Here is a 20749-nt window from a genome sequence, read left to right as displayed (position 1 = left end):
GGTGTGAACCTGTATGAATTTTTGCATCTCAATTTCATTCAATTTAGCAATGATTTTTGTTATTTTTCTTTGGCTACTTTTGAGGTCGGTTTGCTTTTTTTTTCTCTAGTTCCTCTAGGTGTGATGGTAGGTTGTTAACTTTAGATCTAAGTTCTCAGTGTGGGTGTTTAGTGCTATAAACTGTCCTCTTAACTCTGTTTCAGAGGTGTCCCAGAAATTATGGTATGTTGTATCCCTGGTTTCATTAGTTTCAAATAATTTCTTGATTTCTGCCTCATTTACATTCGAGGCAGGTCATTAGAGAGCAGGTTGTTTAATTTTCATGTAATTTTATGAGTTTTGAGAGATCTTCTTTGTATTGATTTCTATTTTTGTTGCATTATGCTCCAAAAGTGTAGATGGAATAATTTTGGCGTTTTTTAAAAAAATTGTTGAAAATTGCCTTATGGCCAAGTGCATGGTTGATATTAGAGTATGTGTCATGTGCAGATGACACGAATATATACTCTGTTATTGGGTGGAGTATCCTGTAAATGCCTGTTAGGTACATTTGAACAGTTATCCAGTTTACATCCCAAATATCTTTGTTAGTTTTCTGCCTTTATGATATGTTTAACACTGTTTGTGGTGTGTTGAAGCCTTTTACTATAATTGTGTGGTTATCTTGATCTCTTCATATGTGTCCAATAACTTGTTTTATGTATCTGGGTGCTCCAGTGTTGAATGAATATATATTTAGAAATGATTTTTTTTTTATTTTCAGAGGGGGAGTGTCTTCAGTAATTTTATTGTAACAGAGAAGCCAGGCTGCAATAAGTCTACATGATTAGAGCAGATAGTGATTCTTTCCAAAGGGTGTAGCTTGATCCCAGCTGGCAGCACATAAAGCCTAGAATATCCTATTTCCTGGTACTGCCCTGTGCCACCTGACTCATGATGTGAAATAAGTGACTGCACAACTACATTCAACAAAGAGAGTAGGTCCAACTGGGCAGAGACAACATCTCAACAGAAGACAAATATACAATCCTTGAAGAGGATGCTGAGATAAAGTGCAGTTACCTACTCTCCACTATTCTTTGCTGAGAAAGGTGATGGTAAGGCATCAGCAGAAAATTATGTTCTTTATTTTTAAATAAATCCCAACAGGATGGGGTTGATGATCAATCAAGCAGTAGAATGGAATGAAAATCTACATTAGTTAAAAATCTTTGTGTATAAGGAAAAAAACAACAATGACAAGGGAGAAGAGAGAGCCTTCTCTTTTTCTTAAATAAGACAGAAAACAACATCTTTTATTTTCCTTGCTGTAATGTCAGCATACTGATTGGTTTTCATAAAATGCAATTTCTGCAATATGGTCTCTTGTTAAGGTTGCTCCATCAAGGGAGGACAGACACAGTGCTGACTGTTCATGATAGAAGTAGGTCTTCTCTCAAAGCTTCCAATGTGTGCTATTTCTCATGAGGAACCCTGACACTGTATTACACTTCAGTTAAAGCTTCTGAAATATTGCAATGGCATAACTGACAGGTTTTTTGGTGTGATGACTTTCTTGCATGTATAAACTCTTTGAGAAAAGTTGGGAGATAAAAGGACGGGGGAGAGTTTGGTTTAGAGCCACAATGTTCCAGACACCAAACATGGATGCCTCTGCCCTATGTCACTACATGTTCTTTTCTGAGAAACATTCAATTGCTGAATGTTGTTACACAATGCAGCTGAAAGAAATGATCTACTCACCACCATCCACCTTCTGTCATCCTCTTTGTGAAGCTCCCAATAGCAGAGACTGAAGACAGAAAGGTTGTTTCTGTTTCCTTGCACCAGTGATATTACTTGGTGACCTGATGAAAGGCATGGGCAAGGTAGCCCATGTTGCTGAAGGTGACCCCTGCCACAGAGATGTGGCCATCTTCTGCCATGTAGATGGAGAACTCATTGGTCAGCTGCTCCACCTGATCAGGCTTTAGCCCTGTGAAACAAAACATGCCAATTTTGTCAGTTATGTGTTGCCAGATGTGGGTAGAACCCTCCTTCTTTAGGTTGGAGACCAGCTGAGTCTGCATGCTAATGATGTGGTTGGCCACGCTTTTCACTTCTTGCAACCATTGTTTTTGCAAATTTCGGTGTTAAGAATGGTAGAAGCAATCTGGGCTCCATTGAGGGGAGGATTATAATACATGGGACGGATCAAGATCTTCAACTGCTGACTCTACATTTTTGGCTTCATCTGTATCTTTGCAAACCACAGTGAAGGCTCCCACACACTTGCCAGATAACTCCATGTTCTTGGCTTATGATTGGTAGAGACAAAAATTAATGCTCTTTGATGAAGTGGTGCACAGCCCAGGCATCCTTGTTACAATCATCACTAGCAAACCCTTGCTAGGCCATGTCAAAGAATGCAAAGAGATTATTTTTCTTCACCACTGTTGCTATTTCTTTCCACTGCTCTAGACGAGGTTCCACTCCCATGGGATTATAGGCACAGGCATGCAGAAAAACACTTTGCTCTGGTATTTTTGAAATGTCCTCCATACGACCTGTGAAGTCAAACACCAAGTCTTGGGGTCGTAGTAACAATAAATTTGTAGCTGCATGCCAGCATCCCTGAAGATGGGTATGTGATTTCCCCAGGATGGTTTGGACATCCTGGCTGAGCTTAAAAAATCTTTGCAGAAAACAGGCTCTGATGGTTAAGGTCACAGTTCCAGAAATGGTATGCACAGTGAATAACTGGACATTTTTCAACACTTCACTATTCTCACCCAGGGCTAGTTCTGCAGATGCCGTGCAAAATTCAGCCAGACCCCCAATGGGCAGGTATTCTTTGTCCAGATTTTTTGTGGCAATCTGGGCCTCTTCCTTGTTGACATTAAGCAGCATGTAAGGCTTTCCATTATCATCCCAGTAGACACAAACTCCCAGATTCATCTTTTTGCTATCAGTGTCCCTCTTAAAGGCTTTGGTGACTCCCAGGATGGGATCTGGAAGTCCCATCTCCACATAGGTCCACCAGGACCTCTGGCAGAGGCTGTGGTGGTGAGGCCTGGGTGGAAGGCAGTGGGGATCCTGGAGAGGACATGGCTGGAGTGCAGCAGGGCCACGCTGGACAGTAGGAGGGCAGTGGGCAGCCACAGGATAGAGTGGAGGGAGAGTGGGCCATATTTAGAATTGTTAAGTCTTGTTGAATTGAATGAATTGAACCTTTATCATCATGTATTGCTTTTCTTTTTTTTTTAATCATTGTTGGTTTCAAGTCTATTTGGTCTGAAATAAGAATAACAACCCCTACTCTCTTTTGCTTTCTGTTTTCCTGATAAACCTATCTCCATTCCCTTACATTGAACCTATGGGTGTCATTTCATATGAGATGGGTCTCTTGAAGACAGCATACAGTTGTGTCTAGCTTCTTTATCCGGCTTGATACTCTGTGCCTTTTAAGTTGGGCATTAAGCCACTGTAATTTCAAGGTTAGTCTGATATGTGAGAAATTGCTCCTGTTATCATGTTGTTAGTTGGTTGTTATGTAGACTTGATTGTATAGTTCCTTTACAGTGTCATTGGGATATGTACTTAAGTGTGTTTTTGTGGTGCCACATACTGGTATTCCATTTCCACATTTAGCACTCCCTTAAGAGCTTCTTCTTTCTTCTTCTTCTTCTCCTTCTCCTTCTTCTTCTTTTCTCCTTCTCCTTCTTCTTCTTTTCTCCTTCTCCTTCTTCTCCTCCTCCTCCTCCTTCTTCTTTCCTCCTCCTTCTCCTCTTCCTCTTCCTCTTCCTTTTCTTCTTCCTTTTCTTTTTTTGACAGAGTTTCACTCTTGTTGCCCAGGCAGGAGTGAAATGGCATGCTCCTGGCTCACTGCAACCTCTGCCCCTGTGATCAAGTGATTTTCCTGCCTCTGCCTCCCGAGTAGCTGGGATTATAGGCGTGCACCACCACACCTGGCTAATTTTGTATTTTTAGTAGAGATGGGGTTTCTCCATGTTGGTCAGGCTGGTTTCGAACTCCTGACCTCAGGTGATCCACCCACCTCAGCCTCCCAAAATGCTGGGATTACAGGCGTGAGCCACTGCACCCAGCCAAGGACTTCTTTGAAGGCAAGTTTTGTGGTACTGAATTCTCCTATCACTTGCTTGTATGAAAAGAATCTTATTTCTCCACTTATGAAGCTTAGTTTGGCAGGATATGAGATTCTTGGTAGAAATTTCTTTTCTTTAGTGATGCTTATAGGCCTCCAATGTCTTCTGGCTTGCAAGTCTCTGCTGAAAGACTCACTTAAGTTAGCTTAATGGGGTTCCCTTTGTACATGACCTGCCCCTTCTTTCTAGTTGCGTTTGTGATTTTTTTCTTTCATGTTAACTGGAGCATCTGATGACTATGTGTCTTAGGAATGGTCATCTCCTATAGTAATTTGCAAAGTTTTTTTTTTTTTTGCATTTTCCTAAATTTGTATTTCAATCTCTCCAATGAAGTTGGAAAAAATTTCATGGACCGTATCCTCAAATATGTTTTCCAAGTTGCTTGCTCTGTCTCCATCTCTTTCAAGAATGCAATATGTCATAGGTTTGGTCTCTTTACATAATCCCATATTTCTTGGAGGTTTCATTCATTTTTATTCTTTTTTTATTCTGACTGCATTGATTTGAAGGAGCAGCCTCTGAGCTCTGAGATTTTTTCCTCGGCTTGGTCTATTTTACTATTAGTGCTTCCAATTGCATTCTAAAATTTCTGTAGTGAGCTCTTTACTTCCTAAAATTGTTTGGTTCTTTCTTAAAATAGCTACATCATCTTTCAACTCCTGGACCATTTTACTGTGTTCCTTAGAATGGGTTTCAACCTTCTCCTCTATCTTAATGAGCTTCTTTGCCATCCAGATTCTGTACTGTATGTCTGTCATTTCAGCCATTTCAGTCTGGTTAAGAACCACTGCTGGAGAGCTAGTGTAGTCATTTGGAGGTAAGAAGACACTCGGTTTTTAGAGTTGCCAGAGTTCTAGCACTGGTTCTTTATCATCTGTGTGGCCTGATGTTTCTTTAATCTTCAAAGTTGCTGTGTTTTGGATGTGGCTGTTTATTTGTATATTCTTCCATACTCTTGAGGGTTTGAATGTGGTATAATTTGGTTTTAGTCTATTGGCTTCACTTCTAGATACTTTAATGGAGCCAAGGCTTAGCTCAGCACTTTTGGACTGCATCCTCTTACCCTGAGGGACTGGGACCTGGCCTACAGCTTTTTTCTCTGCTTCCTTGAGGTTAAGCACCAGCTGCACTGGTGGGGCCAGGGTTTCCCAGTCCTGCAGCAACAACAGTCTGATGGAGTCTGTTGGCAAAAGAGCTCTGGCAGGACAGTGGTGAGCCCCCTTGCACATGTGCATCAGTAGGGTGGCAGGGGTCCTCACACATGTGCATGTCAGTGGGGCAGTGGTGGGTCTGCGCACATGTGTGTGACTGCAGGTCTGCCTGTATGCATGCACCAGAAGGGACAGTGGTGGGTGTGCCCAAACCATCTCTCTTCTATGAATGTATTTAATTATATTTTCTTAGAGTTGACAAGAACCTTATCTATTCCTACTCTCTAATCAGTGCTTAAATCCTCTCTATAATATTTGTAACAAGTAATTCATTTGCTGTTGCAAGATGTTCTAGACTACTTTCAGTAATTTTTAGTCATTCCATTTCTATTCTGTCTATCCCACCAGGCAGGGCATTCTGATTGAATGAAGCATATCTCCATGCATTTATAACAGTAAAAATATGCTTAACCAGGGATTTAAAAATTGAAAAGGCCCATTTATTTGGGTATAGGGAACAAAAAGAAAAGAAAATAGCAAAAATTACCCATCCCCCATTTTCTCATTTCTGAATCCAAGGAGAAATTCTCACAGCCTGAGAATCCTTCTTCAGATAAAATATGACTGGTTGAAGGTATAAAACCTCTTGTAGCAGGCCTTGGTTGATGCTGCAACAGTGTCTCACTCCCCCCACTGCCCAACCCAGTTTATATTACCTGACTTCTTATAAAGGAAATAATGAGCAAGTTAAACTGAGTCTCATAGCATCATCTGAAACGAAATATGCTTTTAAATAGTCCTATTCCATGGCTGGTATTCAAAGTTTCTTCTATTCATACTGCATGTCTGTTCATGAGAACAAGAGCCAGATCTTAGCTGATCTTTTTCTCTTACATCTGTTACATCAGAAGTGGAGCAATACTAAGTGGTCTTAGTATTCCTAAGACCCAGTCAAAGGAGTAAGTGTCAAATTATTATAAGCTAATTTATTTTATCTGGCTAAACATAATATGATTTTATTTTTCTATTCCTGCATCTAAAGCTTCCCGGATGTGTAATCTTGAAAAAGTTATTTAATCTCTCTATGCATTCATTTTCTCATCTGTTAAATGAGAATAGTAATAGTGCACACTTTATAGGGTTGTTATAAATTAAATGAGTTTATGATAAACACTTAAGGCCTGGAACAAAGTAAAGCCTCATTATGTGCCATTATTATTCCCAAAATTGATAAATTTAATAATATTCTGCATAGAAATATTCTGTGATTTTCTCATTATCAACCTCCAAAGTTACATAATTATAAACTAAACTTTAAAAAATATCACCAAGCAATTAACAATGAATAATCTGAAAAAGGAAATTAAAGAAACAATTCCATTTACAATAGCATCAACAATAATAAAATACTTAAGGATAAACCTAACCAAGGAGGCACAAGACATGTGCACTGAAAAATACCAAACATGGCTGAAAGAAAATAATGAAAACACAAATAAATGGAAACACATCCTGTGTTCATAGACTGGAAGACTTAATATTGTTAAGAAGCCACTACTACTCAAAGCAATCTACAGATTCAATGCAATCCTTATAAAAATCCCAACAGTAGTTTTTACAGAAATAGAAAAATTCTTCCTAAAATTCATGTGGAATCTCAAGGGACGCTGAATAGTCAAAGCCATTTTCAAGAAGAACAACAAATTTGGAAGCTTCACAGTTCCTGATTTCAAACCTTAATATAGGTTACAGTGATGAAAACACTGTAGTACTGGCATAAAGACAGAAAAATATACCAATGTAACACAATAGAAAGCCAAGAAATAAACTGTTACATATATATGTTAAATGATATTTGCCAGGGGTGCCAAGACCACTCAATGAGGAAAGGACAGTCTCCTCAACAAATGACATTAGGGAAACTGAATAACCACATGCAGAAGAATAAAACTGGACCCTTATCTTACACCATATAAAAAAATTAATTCAAAATGGATCAAAGACCTAACGACCCAAAATTATAAAATTCCTAAAAAAAACACTGTGGGAAAGTTTCATGACATTGAACTTGACAATGATTTCTTGGATATGTCACCAAAAGCATAGGAAATCAAAACAAAAATGGACAAATGGAAGTACATCATACTTAAAAACTTATGTATCAAAGGACATGATCCAAAGACTGAAAAGGCAACTTATAAAATGGGAGAAAATATTTACAAATAAAATATCCGATAAAAGGTTAATATTCAGAATCCATAAAAAATTCCTGCAACTCAACAACAAAATGTGAAATACAAATGGGCAACTGATTTGAATAAACATTTCTCCAAAGATGATAAACAAATGACTAATAAGCATATGGAAAGATGTTCAACACCACTAATCATCAGAGAGATTCAAATTAGAACCAAAATGAAATATCACCTCACCTATTAAAATATCTACTATCAAAAGAAAAGCAGAAAATAACATGTATTGGTCAGGATGCAGAGAAATTGGAACCCCTGTGCACTGCTGGTAGGACTGTACACCAACAGTGGTACAAGCCTTACGGAAAACAGCATGAAAGTTCTGCCCAAAATCAAAAATAATACACCACATAATTTAGTAATCTCACTTTTGGGTGTATATACAAAAAAAATCAAAAGCAGAGTCTCAAAGACATATTTGTATACCTATGTTCATAGCAGTTTTATTCACAATAGCCAAGAAGTAGAAGCAACCCTAATTTCCACTTATAGACAAATGGATAAACAAAATGTCTTTGAATTAGTGAAGGTTATCCAGAGAAACAGAATAAGTAGCATATAGATAGATAGATAGATAGATAGATAGATAGATAGATAGATAGATGATAGATAGATAGATAGATTATAGATAGATAGATAGATAGATTATAGATAGATAGATAGATAGATAGATAGATAGATAGATAGATAGATATTTATTAGAAGGAATTCGCTCATGTGATTAGGAAGGCTGAGAAGTCCCATGATGCTTATACAGACGAGATAGGTAATATATATGAGTAAACTGGCTGAGTGGGAACTATTGAAACTGGTCAGTGCATATCTCCTCTAAATGGATGGAGAAATAGAGCTCCAATATCACCATAAAAGCTGAAAATTCTTATCCTTATATGGAATTTCTTGACTTTTAAATATTGGCAACTCATTGGAATAAAATAAAAACACTGTATGATTTATGTTCTAAAGCTCCTACATTCATTTATTCAATCATGTAATGAGTATTTCTTGATCACCTACCAGGCACAACTCTAGGAGCTAAGGATACAGCGGTGAACAAGGAAGACTCTGTCCCTGTCTTCATAGCCCTTAAATTCTAAATATCAGAGACAAAGTCTTGGTATAGAACCTAACGAAATGCTGAGCAATACTGGGTGCCCAATCAGTACTCGAGCTTAATTAACTCAACAGCCTGAACTTTCTTACTCAATTATTACTCCCATAAAACATTTTTTGTTTGCTCAATTTATACCCCAGAAACATGGCAATGTACTCTTAAGTGCTTCCACTATAGCTTTTTCAATACACAGCAGTGAGAGTTACCTTTAAAAACATAAAGCAGATGACATCACTCTTCTGCTCAAAACCCTGTTATGGCTATCATCACACATACAGTAAAACTTGGAAATCTTTATATTTGCTTACAAGGCCTTTCACGATCAGATCTCCTGACTCTTCTCTGACCTCATCCCCTACTACTATCACACATGCAGTGGCATTTTTTACTATTCTTCAAAAACTCTAAGAACCCTCCTGCCTAGGACTTTTTTGCTTGCTGTTCTTTCTTCCTATAATTTTTTCACCCAGATTCTTGGCATGGCTTGTCCTTCTTGTCATTCATTTGTATGCTCAAATATCACCTTTTCTCCTCTTTAACAGTCTTGTTGAGTTATATGTACTATAAAGTTCACTAGCTTTAACAGTATAATTTAATAAGTTTTAGTAAATTTGAAGTTGTACAACTCTCATCACAATCCAATTTTATAACATTTCCATTACTTTAAAAAGATCCCTTATGCACATTTGCAGTCCTCCCTATTCTTGCACACAGTCCTAGTCAAACATTAATCTACCTTCTGTTCCTGTTCTGAACATTTCATATACATAGAATCATACAACATGTGGTTTCTTTCATCTAGCTTCTTTCACTTAGCGTAATGTTTTAAGGTTCATCCTGCCCACTATTGAATATTATTCCATTGTACGGATATACTATATTTTGTTTAACCATCTGTCAGGTGATGAGCATTGAGATTTTTTCTGCTTCTTGGCTATTATGATTAATCCTGCTGTGAACATTCACATGTAAATATTTTTGTGGATATATATTTTCATTTCTCTTTAGTAGATATCAATATGTGGAATTGCTAGGGCACATGATAAATAAGTTTCGTCTTTTGGAGGAATTGTCAAACTGTTTTCCAAAGTGACTGGACTACTTTACGTTTCCACAAATAATGTTTGAAGGTACTGATTTCTCCACATTCACAACACTTATTTTTCATTTTTTTCTATTATGGCTATCCTGGTGAGTATAAAGTGGCTTCTCATTGTGGTTTTGTTTGCATTTTCCTAATGACTAAGGATGTGAGGCTTTCTCTCATATGGTCATTTGAATATCTTCTTTGGAGAAATGTTTATTCAAATCCTGTCTATTTTTTTTGTGAAGTATATCATTTTAATATACAGGATCAGGAATTATAATGACATGGGATTTCTCACAGGGACCCAGCTTCTGTTGATCCTTTCCTTGTAGTAAGATGGTTTAAAGAAACAAACAAAACAAGTAAGATGTAGCTATTTTAATCTCTGGTTGGAGAAAAGTATGTGCATTGCAGCACTATTCACAATAACAAAGGCATGGAAACAACCCAAATTCCCATCAATGATAGACTGGATAATTTAATTGGGTTATCTGTCTTCTAATCACTGAGTTATAAGAGTCCTTTATATATTCTGGATCTCAGACTCTTACAAACAGTATGATTTGCAAATATGTTTCCCTATTCTATGGGTTATTTCACTTACTTGAGTTTCTTCTGGAGCACTAAAGTTTTTAATTTAGAAAAAAATATATATATGCATATATATATACGTATATATATATATAATTTGATTGTTTGTTTGTACTTTTGGTGTTCTATCTAAAAAGACATTGCCTAACCCAAATAACAACATTTACATTTATGTTTTCTTTTAAGAATTTTATAGTTTTTGCTCTTTACATAATTATATGTATGGTATGAAGTAAGGGTCCAATTTTTACATGTGGGTATCACGTTATCTCAGCACCATTTGCTGAAAAGATGATTCTTTATCCCATTAAATTGTTTTGGCACCTTTAATGAAAATCAATTGGCCATAGACACATGGGATTATTTCTGGGCTCAATTCTATTCCATTTATCTATATGTCTATCCTTATGCAAGTACCACACTATCTATTAACATAGCTTGATAGTAAGCTTTGAAATTGGGAAACATGAATCCTCTAAATTCTTTACAAGTTTGTTTTGGATATTCTGGGCCCTTTGTATTCAAATATTTATTTTAGGGTCACCTTATCAATTTCTGCCAAAAAAAAAATCCACCTGGGATTTTGAGGGATTGTGTTGAAGCTGTAGATCAGTTGGAGGAGAAATGCCATCTTAAAATTGAGTATTCTCACCCATGAACACAATAATCTCTTCTTAGAAGGTTCCTCTGACTACTTTATTTACAATAGCTCAATGGGGCATCCTCACTTCCTGTCATTTTGTATCCCTGTACCCGGCTTTAATTTGCCTTGCAGCACTTACCACTACCTAACATTATTTGTTTCTCTGAATACTTTGCTATATACTCCTCGAGGATGTGAGCTCCAAGATGTCAGGCAGGAACCTCATCTTGTTCACTACTGTACCTGTAGTGTGATGTTTGATACACACTCGAACAACTACCTTATCTATGGAATGAATACCTAAGCCCTTAAAGTCAAGAGTACTAGAAAATGTAATCTTTGATGATGATTAGGGCACTGAACTCAGACTCACGTGGGTTTGAAATCTGACTTCACCACTTAGTTGTTATGTGAGTTTGAGCAAATCACAATCTCTATGCACCTCAGTTTTCTCATACAAAATATGGGGATATTAATAATGTCCACATCATAAGTTCAACTGAGATAATGGCATTAATGCATTTATCACAGGGCCTGGCCCACAATAAATAATCCTTAGGTATTTGTGATGTGTTATAGAGGACATAAGTAAATATTAGCAGTCATAGTACCAGTGTCATCTCTAATCCCTGTGGGAGGCTGAATGAGGACCTCCCCCAAAGAAGCCCACATTCTAATCCCTGGAATCTATGAATATGCTACCTTACATGTCCAAAGGAATTTTACAGATGTGATTAAGAAAGGTGAAATTGCCAAATTATCCTAGATTACCCAAGTGGGTCCACTGTAATCACAAGAGTCCTTGTAAGAGGAAGGCAAGAGTCAGAGAAGATGTGACAACAGAGAGGTGGAAGTGATGCAGCCTTGTGCCAAGGAACATGAGTAGCCTCTGGAAGCTAGAAGAGGCAAGGAAACAAATTATTCCCTAGAGCCATCAGAAAGAATGCAGTATCCAACACTTTGATTTTAGGCGTTCTGACCTTCAGAACTATTAGATAATAAATGTGTTGTTTTAATCCACTAAGTTTGTGGTAACTTGTTACGGCAACAATAGGAAATTAATATAGTCCTTTTTAATGTTTTCTAAATAAATGAATAAGTGATTGGAGTCTGTTATTAAAAAGTATTTCTCTCTTCAACGTTTGCTGTAGGCTCTGTTCGTAGGCAACATATGGTCTCCAGTCACCTCCTCACTTTGCTCTAAAAATTGTCCATTACACATCTTAATCGTCAATTATTCCCATTTGAGAAATGAATAAAGGCAGTAAAAATTGCAGCAATGACAAAAAAGTATTTTTCCCTCCAAGAAATAGCTTACCAAATTATAGCAGGGAATGTCCTTGATATAAATGGATGGACTAACTGTTATCTTACTCAGCCAGGTTATAAACAAGAACTAAATAACCACTTGAGGCTCCCTCAGAAACACAACTCTGAAGCCGTGATTTTCAGCTGCAGCTGTGCATTTGAGTCATCTGGGGCAATTAAGAACAATCCCAGTGTCCAAAGTGTAACCTACACCAATTACATCAGAATGTCTAAGGATTGGGACCCAGTTATCACTATTTTTAATCCATCCCCCTCCAAGGTGTTTCCAAAGAGCAGCCAAGATTGAGAAAACCACTGTTCCAATATATATATATATTTTTTTTTTACCAGATCTTTTAAGGTCCGTAAGCAGTCCTCACCCCCTCCAAAGCCATAAGATATGTCCACATAATTAGCCACCAAGACTTAGAATTCTTGAAGCCTCCTTCACTAGCCAAGAAACAAAAAATAATTCTCCCAGTCAGAATTTATCTCTCTTGCTCTCCTCATTCTTTCTCTCTCCTGGAGCTTTGCGTATCCCCATAGACCTATCACAATCTCTTTTTTTTTCTTTCTTTCTCTTTTTTTTTTTTTTTTTGAGACGGAATTTTGCTTTTATGTTGCCCAGGCTGGAGTGCAATGGCATGGTCTCAGCTCACTGCAACCTCCACCTCCCGGGTTCAAGCGATTCTCCTGCCTCAGCCTCCCAAGTAGCTGGAATGACAGGCGCCCCCCACCACACCTGGCAAATTTTTGTATTTTTAGTAGAGACGGGGTTTCACCATGTTGGCCAGGCTGGTCTCAAACTCCTGACCTTAGGTGATCCACCCACCTCAGCCTCCCAAACTGCTGGGATTACAGGCGTGAGCTACCGCGCCCAGAGCCCACAATCTCTTACATACAACAAGCCTTCAATACATATTTACTGAATTGACCCAGCAGTACTTATTGCCATTTTGGTCTCTATGACTTTCTGTGAGTGTTACAGGAAAAGACTTTCTGGAAACTCTATGAACTCCCAACTCCCTTCTATGGCAGATAACCTTGAACTATCACTGCAGGACAAATGATAGACCTCTGGAAAGAAGGAAAGTAAAGGCCAATGGCAGTGTCATAACATGACACCAACTGATGGTACTTATTGGTAAGTATATTTTAAATATAAACTAGTGCAATTTAATTCAGCTCAGTAAGTATTAAGTGCCTACCTTATGCAAGATTTTCTGTTAGTCTTTGTGGGAGACACATACACAATATCTCTACCCTCAAGTTACTTTCAGTCTAGCAGGAAGAGATTAGGCAAGTATATTTATAATTGTAAGAAACAGAAAAACAGGAAAAGTGTCATAAGAGAGGTTCAAAGTATCACCAGGGCATGAAGAAAAGTTTGGAGATAATCCTTACAGAATTAGTAGGATTTTTCCAGGGGCTTGCCTAGACAGGGTGATACTGGTGGAGGATTAATAACTATCACTTAGTGTTACTGTGAAAAGAGCGTTCATGCATAAGCTCATTTAATCCTCATAACAGCCCCCAATGATTTAAGTTCATTATCATCACCTTTCCTTTAGAGAGGAGGAGACTGAGATTCTGAAATGTTGAGCAACTTGCTTAAGGTTATGCACAGAAAATGAGTGGTAGAAGTAATACTTGAATCCAGGTCTGTTTTACTCTAGAGGCTTTGCTTTTAACTACTACATAATGCTGCTTTCCCTGATACTCTAACTGAGCCTCTAACTACTCATATTGCTGTTGGCCACTCTGAAATCTCCCGCTCTCTGCAGGACTAACTCATGACAACCAGCTCTTCTTCTTGGTGAAACATTACACCTCTCTATTAGATGTGCCACATGTTCATCTGTTCAGACTCTCAGCTGAGGACATCCTCATGCAGGTGGCCAGACTTTGGAAGGCAGTGTTCCTCTGGAACACTGCAGAAGGACATAATGACTATTCATAAAGAGCCAAAATACTTCAGTTCCAAAATTAAGGTAGATATGTAAGCTACATTACTTAGGTAGAGAAACTAATGGTTTTAAATCATGCTTTAATACTCCAGTTTGGAGACAGTTGTCATTTTATAATAATAATTGGCATATTATACTACTACTCAAACTTTAATACAGCATTTTTCAAACATTGATTGCTTACTTCCTGGTAATAAAGTTAACTTTTCCCATATTCATCTTAAACATATGGGTCCCAGAGCATTTGTCCCAGGAGAGTCCTGCAGACATCAAAAGCTAAAGCTTCTTGTTTTCTTTTCTTTTCTTTTCTTTTCTTTACTTTTTTTTTTTTTGAAACGGAGTCTCGCTCTGTCGCCAGACTGGAGTGCAGTGGCGCAATCTTGGCTCACTGCAACCCCTGCCTCCCGGGTTTAAGCGATTCTCCTGCCTTAGCCTCCCGAGTAGCTGGGACTACAGGCGCCCACCACCATGCCCAGCTAATTTTTGTATTTTCAGTAGAGACAGGGTTTCACCACGTTGGCCAGGACGTTCGTGATTTCTTGACCTTGTGATCCACCGCCTCGGCCTCCCAAAGTGCTGGGATTACAGGCGTGAGCCACCATGCCCGGTGCTTCTTGTTTTCTTGTCTGTGAGCTAAACCAAATAAACCAAATAAGTGCTCCAGAAACCTACCCCTTCCCAATTATCAACAGAGCATCCTCTACGAAAGTTGTATAACTTGACTAATTCTTTTAAAACCATCACACACACACACACACACACACACACACACACACACACAGCATATGAAAACTGCCCACCAACTTGGGGCAAAACACATAGGTTTACCAAGGTCAAAAACAGTAAAGCCCTAGAGAAGTCTGCATTTGTAACAACTGTCCATGGGGCCTGGGAAAATGAGAAGTTGATTCATCAATAAAATATACTAACAAAGATTGGTTAATTTGAGTCATAAACCACAATGTTTGCTTAAGCCTAATTTCAATGTCTTGATGTATTTGTCTTGCCCTGTAAAGCAAAAGTTACTCTAGCCTGACTAAAAGACATTCATCTAAGACTAGTATCATAGAAGATAATCTATTTGAGAGTTCAAACGCTGGACACACGAAAAAAGGGAACTGTCTAAAAGGACTTTTCCATTGATGATCTATTTAAAAATGCCATTGCCACAACTGAATAATTATTGCTAGAATAACAGCTAATGCCTGTGGAGTGCTTACTAAGTACTAGTATTTTACATGTAAGAACTCATTTTATAGATGTGGAAACTGACACATTGGGAAGTTTAGTAAGTCACATGACAGTAGAAGAGTAAGAGCTAGGACTCAACCTCATAACTGTGTGGTTTCAAAGTCTGATCTTGTAACGACTACACTAAATTGTCTCCCACTGTATTGCAAGAGTGGTGATGGTATGATCTAACGGGCTCCAAAAACCTGTTGGTGATGTCTTGGTGGCCTTAAATGCTATGGGGTAGAACAGATTATAAAGAAATATTAAACAATAATCTGTAGACATGACTGCATCATCTATGGTGACTTTCACAAGTTGAAAAGATCCTCAGTTGCTATATGCTATATATGGTATGATATGTAACAACTGTTTTAAAGTATCTTTCTGCAATTGTAAGAACTTCTTAATTGGGAATAAATCAGGTCTGAGACATTCCAGGTAAAATGATCTTCTACAACAGGAGTGGGCAAACTATAAACTTGGCCAATTCCAGCTCTGTAGCTAGTTTCAGAAATAAAGTATTATTGGAACACAGCTGTGCCTATTTGTCTATGTATTATATACAACTCTTCACTTTAAAAGGGTAGAGTTGCATTGTTGCAATAGAGACCATATGGCCTGCAAAGCCTAAAGTTTTGTTGGTCATTTACAGAAAAACTTTGCTGACTTGTCTTCTACATTAACAACTTCTAGTGTGAGTGCAAAGAGTCGAGAATGTTAATCAGCTAATTACTGGTATTCCTTAAAAAGAAAATGAACTAGTTAAAAAATAAACCTGTTTGCAAGCACACTATCTTATTTGCTGACATATGAGCTATACTTCCCAACTTCCAGCACCAAAAATGTATGCAAATATTTTCAACATCTAATACACCCATATACTGAGTAAAATACATAAAATAATGGACTGTGTTATTGGCACAAATGATTTCTCTGCATCTAATTGTACCTCTAGCAAAAATGTACACTGTATTTTCATGAGAAAAAGTTATCCTTCTAGAAACTATTTAAATACACTTAATACTTTTTTAAAAGAGGAAATGTTTTTTAAAATATTGGGGCATGACTTATACACACCTAAGAATCTTCTACATTATAATATAAAGCATTTATTTTGCAAGGCTTCTCAGAGCTCAACAGAAAGTCATGAGGGGTTAGACTTAGGCACAAAACTCAAAGAAAAAGATTGATTTGATTCTGCTCTGATCCCCAACACTCAAGGAGTCTATTGCATTTTTTTTTATTATTATACTTTAAGTTTTAGGGTACATGTGCACAATGTGCAGGTTAGTTACATATGTATACATGTGCCATGCTGGTGTGCTGCACCCATTAACTCGTCATTTAGCATTAGGTGTATCTCCTAATGCTATCCCTCCCCCCTCCCTCCACCCCACAACAGTCCCCAGAGTGTGATGTCCCCCTTCCTGTGTCCATGTGTTCTCATTGTTCAATTCCCACCTATGAGTGAGAATATGCAGTGTTTGGTTTTTTGTTCTTGCGATAGTTTACTGAGAATGATGATTTCCAATTTCATCCATGTCCTAACAAAGGACATGAACTCATCATTCTTTATGGCTGCATAGTATTCCATGGTGTATATGTGCCACATTTTCTTAATCCAGTCTATCATTGTTGGACATTTGGCTTGGTTCCAAGTCTTTACTACTGTGAATAGTGCCACAATAAACATACGTGTGCATGTGTCTTTATAGCAGCATGATTTATAGTCCTTTGGGTATATACTCAGTAATGGGATGGCTGGGTCAAATAGTATTTCTAGTTCTAGATACCTGAGGAATCGCCACACTGACTTCCACAATGGTTGAACTAGTTTACAGTCCCACCAACAGTGTAAAAGTGTTCCTATTTCTCCACATCCTCTCCAGCACCTGCTGTTTCCTGACTTTTTAACGATCGCCATTCTAACTAGTGTGAGATGGTATCTCATTGTGGTTTTGATTTGCATTTCTCTGATGGCCAGTGATGGTGAGCATTTTTTCATGTGTTTTTTGGCTGCATAAATGTCTTCTTTTCAGAAGTGTCTGCTCATGTCCTTCGCCCACTTTTTGATGGGATTGTTTGTTTTTTTCTTGTAAATTTGTTGGAGTTCATTGTAGATTCTGGATATTAGCCCTTTGTCAGATGAGTAGGTTGCGAAAATTTTCTCCCATGTTGTAGGTTGCCTGTTCACTCTGATGGTAGTTTCTTTTGCTGTGCAGAAGCTCTTGAGTTTAATTAGATCCCATTTGTCAATTTTGGCTTTTGTTACCATTGCTTTTGGTGTTTTAGACATGAAGTCCTTGCCCAAGCCTATGTCCTGAATGGTAATGCCTAGGTTTTCTTCTAGGGTTTTTATGGTTTTAGGTCTAACGTTTAAGTCGATAATCCATCTTGAATTAATTTTTGTATAAGGTGTAAGGAAGGGATCCAGTTTCAGCTTTCTACATATGGCTAGCCAGTTTTCCCAGCACCATTTATTAAATAGGGAATCCTTTCCCCATTGCTTGTTTTTCTCAGGTTTGTCAAAGATCAGATAGTTGTAGATATGCGGCGTTATTTCTGAGGGCTCTGTTCTATTCCATTGATCTATATCTCTCTTTTGGTACCAGTACCATGCTGTTTTGGTTACTGTAGCCTTGTAGTATACTTTGAAGTCAGGTAGTGTGATGCCTCCAGCTTTGTTCTTTTGGCTTAGGATTGACTTGGCGATGTGGGCTCTTTTTTGGTTCCATATGAATTTTAAAGTAGTTTTTTCCAATTCTGTAAAGAAAGTAATTGGCAGCTTGATGGGGGTGGCATTGAATCTATAAATTACCTTGGGCAGTATGGCCATTTTCATGATATTGATTCTTCCTACCCATGAGCGTGGAATGTTCTTCCATTTGTTTGTATCCTCTTTTATTTCATTGAGCAGTGGTTTGTAGTTCTCCTTGAAGAGCTCCTTCACATCGCTTGTAAGTTGGATTCCTAGGTATTTTATTCTCCTTGAAGCAAGTGTGAATGGGAGTTCACTCATGATTTGGCTCTCTGTCTGTTACTGGTGTATAAGAATGCTTGTGATTTCTGTACATTGATTTTGTATCCTGAGACTTTGCTGAAGTTGTTTATCAGCTTAAGGAGATTTTGGGCTGAGACAATGGGGTTTTCTAGATACACAATCATGTCATCTGCAAACAGGGACAATTTGACTTCCTCTTTTCCTAATTGAATACCTTTTATTTCCTTCTCCTGCCTAATTGTCCTGGCCAGAACTTCCAACACTATGTTGAATAGGAGTGGTGAGAGAGAGCATCCCGGTCTTGTGCCAGTTTTTAAAGGGAATGCTTCCAGTTTTTGCCCATTCAGTATGATATTGGCTGTGGGTTTGCTATAGATACCTCTTATTATTTTGAGATACGACCTACAAAGAGATTTAGACTACCACACAACAATAATGGGAGACTTTAACACCCCACTGTCAACATTAGACAGATCAATGAGACAGAAAATTAACAGGGATGTCTAGGAAATGAACTCACCTCTGCACCAAGTGGACCTAATAGACATCTACAGAACTCTCCACCCCAAATCAACAGAATATACATTCTTTTCAACACCATACCACACCTATTCCAAAACCGACCACATAGTTGGAAGTAAAGCTCTCCTCAGCAAATGTAAAAGAACAGAAATTGTAACAAACTGTCTCTCAGACCACAGTGCAATCAAACTAGAACTCAGGATTAAGAAACTCACTCAAAACCGCTCAACTACATGGAAACTGAACAACTTGCTCCTGAATGACTACTGGGTACATAACAAAATGAAGGCAGAGATAAAGATGTTCTTTGAAACCAATGAGAACAAAGACACAACATACCAGAATCTCTGGGACACATGCAAAGCAGCGTGTAGAGGGAAATTTATAGCACTAAATGCCCATAAGAGAAAGCAGAAAAGATCCAAAATTGACACCCTAACATCACAATTAAAAGAACTAGAAAAGCAAGAGCAAACACGTTCAAAATCTAGCAGAAGGCAAGAAATAACTAAGATCAGAGCAGAACTGAAGGAAATAGAGACATAAAAAACCCTTCAAAAAATTAATGAATACAGGAGCTGGTTTTTGGAAAGGATCAACAAAATTGATAGACCACTAGCAAGACTAAGAAAGAAAAAAAGAGAGAAGAATCAAATAGACGCAATAAAAAATGATAAAGGGGATATCACCACCGAGCCCACAGAAATACAAACTACCATCAGAGAATACTATAAACACCTGTATGCAAATAAACTAGAAAATATAGAAGAAATGGATAAATTCCTCGACACATACACCCTGCCAAGACTAAACCAGGAAGAAGTTGAATCTCTCAATAGACCAATAACAGGCTCTGAAATTGTGGCAATAATCAATAGCTTACCAAACAAAAAGAGTCCAGGACCAGATGGATTCACAGCCGAATTCTACCAGAGGTACAAAGAGGAGCTGGTACCATTCCTTCTGAAACTATTCCAATCAATAGAAAAAGAGGGAATCCTCCCTAACTCATTTTATGAGGCCAGCATCATCCTGATACCAAAGCCTGACAGAGACACAACCAAAAAAGAGAATTTTAGACCAATATCCTTGATGAACATTGATGCAAAAATCCTCAATAAAATACTGGCAAACCGAATCCAGCAGCATATCAAAAAGCTTATCCACCATGATCAAGTGGGCTTCATCCCTGGGATGCAAGGCTGGTTCAATATACGCAAATCAATAAATGTAATCCAGCATATAAACAGAACCAAAGACAAAAACCACATGATTATCTCAATAGATGCAGAAAAGGCCTTTGACAAAATTCAACAATCCATCATGCTAAAAACTCTCAACGAGTCTATTCCTATGGAAGGAACATTTCTATCAAAAGGAAGAAAACAAAAACAGTGAATTTGTCATTGAACAAACAATTCCTAGAGTTTAATTAATAATTTTATCTGCAAACATCAGCGTTCACTCCCCTTGAAACCTCTACCCCATCCAGCAAACAGACTCCATGTGTGCAGGGTAGATTCGGAATGAGGTTCCAGAGATCACCTGAGTTCTCAAGGGAAAGCAGACAGCTGCAAACACAATGTTCCAAAGAAGTTGTTTTTAATTACAGCCACTTAGAATGCAGCTGAAAGGTGAAAGCAGATGAAAACCAGAGCAATAAGCCATTGGCTTTCCTCCATAGCCTTACACTGAACAATATTTGCATCCCACTTAAGTTTTCACCTCCTAGAGT

The 20749-nt window shown here is 38.0% G+C and overlaps 1 long non-coding RNA gene and 1 pseudogene across 1 annotated transcript in view; both read right to left on the bottom strand.

The window, feature by feature from the left end:
- Nucleotides 1-20749, bottom strand: part of LOC129530150 (uncharacterized) — a 304176-nt gene that overhangs the window by 247934 nt on the left and 35493 nt on the right. The gene's annotated exons all lie outside the window — the stretch shown is intronic.
- LOC101149297 (aspartate aminotransferase, mitochondrial-like) lies at nucleotides 469-2937 on the bottom strand (annotated as a pseudogene).

The sequence above is a fragment of the Gorilla gorilla genome, chromosome X, assembly GCF_029281585.2.
Source record: "Gorilla gorilla gorilla isolate KB3781 chromosome X, NHGRI_mGorGor1-v2.1_pri, whole genome shotgun sequence".
In the NCBI taxonomy this organism is placed as follows: Eukaryota; Metazoa; Chordata; class Mammalia; order Primates; family Hominidae; genus Gorilla; species Gorilla gorilla.
Note: the sequence above shows the minus strand (reverse complement) of the source record. Positions and strands in the feature narration are given on the sequence as shown.